This window comes from Pangasianodon hypophthalmus, chromosome 3 (genome assembly GCF_027358585.1).
Source record: "Pangasianodon hypophthalmus isolate fPanHyp1 chromosome 3, fPanHyp1.pri, whole genome shotgun sequence".
In the NCBI taxonomy this organism is placed as follows: domain Eukaryota; kingdom Metazoa; phylum Chordata; class Actinopteri; order Siluriformes; family Pangasiidae; genus Pangasianodon; species Pangasianodon hypophthalmus.
In genome coordinates this window covers 468,022-473,143 of record NC_069712.1, presented here as the reverse complement: position 1 = coordinate 473,143, position 5,122 = coordinate 468,022, and the positions used below count along the sequence as shown (strand labels likewise).

General features: G+C 38.6%; 1 long non-coding RNA gene across 1 annotated transcript; it reads right to left on the bottom strand.

Annotated features, from left to right (window-relative positions):
• Positions 1-3,502: 3,502 nt before the first annotated feature.
• Positions 3,503-4,828, bottom strand: LOC128318048 (uncharacterized). The gene is made up of 3 exons (XR_008301489.1): positions 4,731-4,828; positions 4,511-4,563; positions 3,503-4,142 (listed from the first exon to the last, which is right to left on the bottom strand). It is a non-coding gene; the product is annotated as an uncharacterized LOC128318048 (long non-coding RNA).
• Positions 4,829-5,122: the final 294 nt, after the last annotated feature.

Sequence of the window (5,122 nt, the reverse complement as noted above, 5' to 3'; positions counted from 1 at the left end):
TGATGTTGTTTCTGCTGTTGTAGGTGCTGTTGTTGTTGTTGTTGTTGTTGTTTCTGTTATGTATATAGATGTAGTGGTAAAATCTGTTGATGTTGTAGTGGATGGCACAGTTGGAACGGTTGTTGTTTCCTTTATAGTTGTTGGTTCCTGAATTGTACTTGTTGGAGTTGTAGTAGTTGTGGGTGCAGTTGTTTCTGCTGTTGTTGGTGCTGTGGTTGTTGTGTATTTAGTGTTTGTGGTCAGACCAATTGGTGTTGTGGCAGTTGATGGTGCAGTTGTCACTGTGGTCATTTTCTCTGTAGTTGTTGCTTCCTGACTTGTACTTGTTAGAGTGGTAGTCAATGTAGGTGCAGGGGTTTCTGATGTTCTTGGTGTTGTGGTTGTTGGACTTTGTGTTGTGTATACTGTTGTAGTGGTCAATTCTGATGTTGGTTTTGTGGTCAATTGTACAATTCCAGCTGAGGTTGTTTCCTCTGTAGTGGTTGGTTCCTTAGTTGTACTTGGTGGAGTGGTAGTAGTTGTCAATGATGTTGTTTCTGCTGTTGTAGGTGCTGTTGTTGTTGTTGTTGTTTCTGTTATGTATATAGATGTAGTGGTAAAATCTGTTGATGTTGTAGTGGATGGCACAGTTGGAACAGTTGTTGTTTCCTTTATAGTTGTTGCTTCCTGAATTGTACTTGTTGGAGTTGTAGTAGTTGTGGGTGCAGTTGTTTCTGCTGTTGTTGGTGCTGTGGTTGTTTTGTATTCAGTGTTTGTGGTCAGACCTATTGGTGTTGTGGCAGTTGATGGTGCAGTTGTCACTGTGTTCATTTTCTCTGTAGTTGTTGCTTCCTGACTTGTACTTGTTAGAGTGGTAGTCAATGTAGGTGAAGTTGTTTCTGATGTTCTTGGTGTTGTGGTTGTTGGACTTTGTGTTGTGTATACTGTTGTAGTGGTCATTTCTGATATTGGTTTTGTGGTCGATTGTACAATTCCAGCTGAGGTTGGTTCCTGAGTTGTACTTGGTGGAGTGGTAGTAGTTGTCAATGATGTTGTTTCTGCTGTTGTAGGTGCTGTTGTTGTTGTTGTTTCTGTTGTGTATATAGTTGTAGTGGTAAAATCTGTTGATATTGTAGTGGATGGCACAGTTGGAATGGTTGTTGTTTCCTTTATAGTTGTTGGTTCCTGAATTGTACTTGTTGGAGTTGTAGTAGTTGTGGGTGCAGTTGTTTCTGCTGTTGTTGGTGCTGTGGTTGTTGTGTATTCAGTGATAGTGGTCAAGCCTATTGTTGTTTTTGCAGTTGATGGTGCAGTTGTCACTGTGGTCATTTTCTCTGTAGTTGTTGCTTCCTGACTTGTACTTGTTAGAGTGGTAGTCAATGTAGGTGCAGTTGTTTCTGATGTTGTTGATGTTGGTTTTGTGGTCGATTGTAGAATTGCAGCTGAGGTTGTTTCCTCTGTAGTGGTTGGTTGCTGAGTTGTACTTGGTGGAGTGGTAGTAGTTGTCAGTGATGTTGTTTCTGCTGTTGTAGGTGCTGTTGTTGTTGTGGTTGTTGTTTCTGTTATGTATATAGTTGTAATGGTAAAATCTGTTGATATTGTAGTGGATGGCACAGTTGGAACAGTTGTTGTTTCCTTTATAGTTGTTGGTTCCTGACTTGTACTTGTTGGAGTTGTAGTAGTTGTGGGTGCAGTTGTTTCTGCTGTTGTTGGTACTGTGGTTGTTGTGTATTCAGTGTTTGTGGTCAGACCTATTGGTGTTGTGGCAGTTGATGGTGCAGTTGTCACTGTGTTCATTTTCTCTGTAGTTGTTGCTTCCTGACTTGTACTTGTTAGAGTGGTAGTCAATGTAGGTGTAGTTGTTTCTGATGTTTTTGGTGTTGTTGTTGTTGGACTTTGTGTTGTGTATACTGTTGTAGTGGTCAATTCTGATGTTGGTTTTGTGGTCGATTGTACAATTCCAGCTGAGGTTGTTTCCTCTGTAGTGGTTGATTCCTGAGTTGTACTTGGTGGAGTGGTAGTAGTTGTCAATGATGTTGTTTCTGCTGTTGTAGGTGCTGTTGTTGTTGTTGTTGTTTGTGTTATGTATATAGTTGTAGTGGTAAAATCTGTTGATGTTGTAGTGGATGGCACAGTTGGAACGGGTGTTGTTTCCTGTATAGTGGTTGGTTCCTGAGTTGCACTTGGTGGAGTGGTAGTAGTTGTCAATGATGTTGTTTCTGCTGTTGTAGGTGCTGTTGTTGTTGTTGTTGTTTCTGTTATGTATGTAGTTGTAGTGGTAAAATCTGTTGATATTGTAGTGGATGGCACAGTTGGAACGGTTGTTGTTTCCTTTATAGTTGTTGGTTCCTGAATTGTACTTGTTGGAGTTGTAGTAGTTGTGGGTGCAGTTGTTTCTGCTGTTGTTGGTGCTGTGGTTGTTGTGTATTTAGTGTTTGTGGTCAGACCTATTGGTGTTGTGGCAGTTGATGGTGCAGTTGTCACTGTGGTCATTTTCTCTGTAGTTGTTGCTTCCTGACTTGTACTTGTTAGAGTGGTAGTCAGTGTAGGTGCAGTTGTTTGTGATGTTGTTGGTGTTGTTGTTGTTGGACTTTGTGTTGTGTATACTGTTGTAGTGGTCAATTCTGATGTTGGTTTTGTGGTCGATTGTACAATTCCAGCTGAGGTTGTTTCCTTTGTAGTGGTTGGTGGAGTGGTAGTAGTTGTCAATGATGTTGTTTCTGCTGTTGTAGGTGCTGTTGTTGTTGTTGTTTCTGTTATGTATATAGTTGTAGTGGTAAAATCTGTTGATGTTGTAGTGGATGGCACAGTTGGAACGGTTGTTGTTTCCTTTATAGTTGTTGCTTCCTGAATTGTACTTTTCGGAGTTGTAGTAGTTGAGGGTGCAGTTGTTTCTGCTGTTGTTGGTGCTGTGGTTGTTTGACTTTGTGTTGTGTATACTGTTGTAGTGGTCAATTCTGATGTTGATTTTGTGGTCGATTGTACAATTCCAGCTGAGGTTGTTTCCTTTGTAGTGGTTGGTTCCTGAGTTGTAATTGGTGGAGTAGTAGTAGTTGTCAGTGATGTTGTTTCTGCTGTTGTAGGTGCTGTTGTTGGTGTTGTTTCTGTTATGTATATAGTTGTAGTGGTAAAATCTGTTGATGTTGTAGTGGATGGCACAGTTGGAACGGTTGTTGTTTCCTTTATAGTTGTTGGTTCCTCAATTGTACTTGTTGGAGTTGTAGTAGTTGTGGGTGCAGTTGTTTCTGCTGTTGTTGGTGCTGTGGTTGTTGTGTATTTAGTGTTTGTGGTCAGACCAATTGGTGTTGTGGCAGTTGATGGTGCAGTTGTCACTGTGGTCATTTTCTCTGTAGTTGTTGCTTCCTGACTTGTACTTGTTAGAGTGGTAGTCAATGTAGGTGCAGGGGTTTCTGATGTTCTTGGTGTTGTTGTTGTTGGACTTTGTGTTGTGTATACTGTTGTAGTGGTCAATTCTGATGTTGGTTTTGTGGTCAATTGTACAATTCCAGCTGAGGTTGTTTCCTCTGTAGTGGTTGGTTCCTTAGTTGTACTTGGTGGAGTGGTAGTAGTTGTCAATGATGTTGTTTCTGCTGTTGTAGGTGCTGTTGTTGTTGTTGTTGTTTCTGTTATGTATATAGATGTAGTGGTAAAATCTGTTGATGTTGTAGTGGATGGCACAGTTGGAACGGTTGTTGTTTCCTTTATAGTTGTTGCTTCCTGAATTGTACTTTTCGGAGTTGTAGTAGTTGAGGGTGCAGTTGTTTCTGCTGTTGTTGGTGCTGTGGTTGTTTGACTTTGTGTTGTGTATACTGTTGTAGTGGTCAATTCTGATGTTGATTTTGTGGTCGATTGTACAATTCCAGCTGAGGTTGTTTCCTTTGTAGTGGTTGGTTCCTGAGTTGTAATTGGTGGAGTAGTAGTAGTTGTCAGTGATGTTGTTTTTGCTGTTGTAGGTGCTGTTGTTGTTGTTGTTTCTGTTATGTATATAGTTGTAGTGGTAAAATCTGTTGGTGTTTTAGTGGCTTGCACTGTTGGAACGGGTGTTGTTTCCTTTATAGTTTTTGGTTCCTGAATTGTACTTGTTAGAGTTGTAGTCAATGTAGGTGCAGTTGTGTTCTCTGTCGCTTTTGTTGTGTATACACTAAGCACCAGCCAGAGCCATACTGTTACAAATATAGAATTTCATTATTTAACGCATTGAAATATATTTGTTAAGAATTACTTGTCATTTATCTAAATTTTTCTCCCTCTGGCAGTCTTTATATCATGTGTCAGAAGTTGCATTAAGATAATTACTCCACATCAACATTACACCACGGCCTGTTAAACACACACTCACACACGCACACACACACACTATTGCTACATTTAGTATATTTGGGAGAAAATATATCCTTAAAAAAAGAAATGGAAAATATATCTGTTTTCTGCATATGTAAGCATTTTTTTTTTTGCTCAAAAAACTTGAAAAAACATAAAAACATGATTGATGTACTGTTGTTTCTTAAAATGAAATATCAGGTCTACTTACATATAGTAAGGAGAGTAGTGTAACTGATGCCATTATATTTGGAAAATGCAAACCTGTTGATATGCAGTAAGATCACATCAGAGTTTTAGTTGGATGTGTCAAATACTATCTATTTGATTCAACAAACAACAAATTTAACTTTTAAATTTAACTTTTTTTTAAATGCACTAAATATGAACAAATTAAAAATGTAAGTAAAAATCAGAAAGAGATATATTACCTTCTTTCTTTCTTTAAAGTCATAATTTTCCAATCTCAAAGGAGAATTTGTTCTCTGTAACACTCTCAACAATAGCCTTAATGACAACAGGTTTTGTCTTGTCAAATGATTTACCCAAGTTGTAAGCTGACTTTGTAAGGTGTGGTTATAGGTGTAGCTCAGGAGGCGTCTTCACCTTCTTGTGACAAAAGCTTTTTTAATGCAACCTGACAATAATGGGTGTTTCTTCATACTGAGATGATCAGAAACAGAATTTTGTAAATCTTTTATCAGTTTAATACATTAGCAGTGGCTTTAAGACAAAAAAATTGATACTGTATTCACCTATAAAATTAGTAATGCAGACTACAGCAAATTACTTGACTTGTCAGTTTAACAACAGATGCACTTTT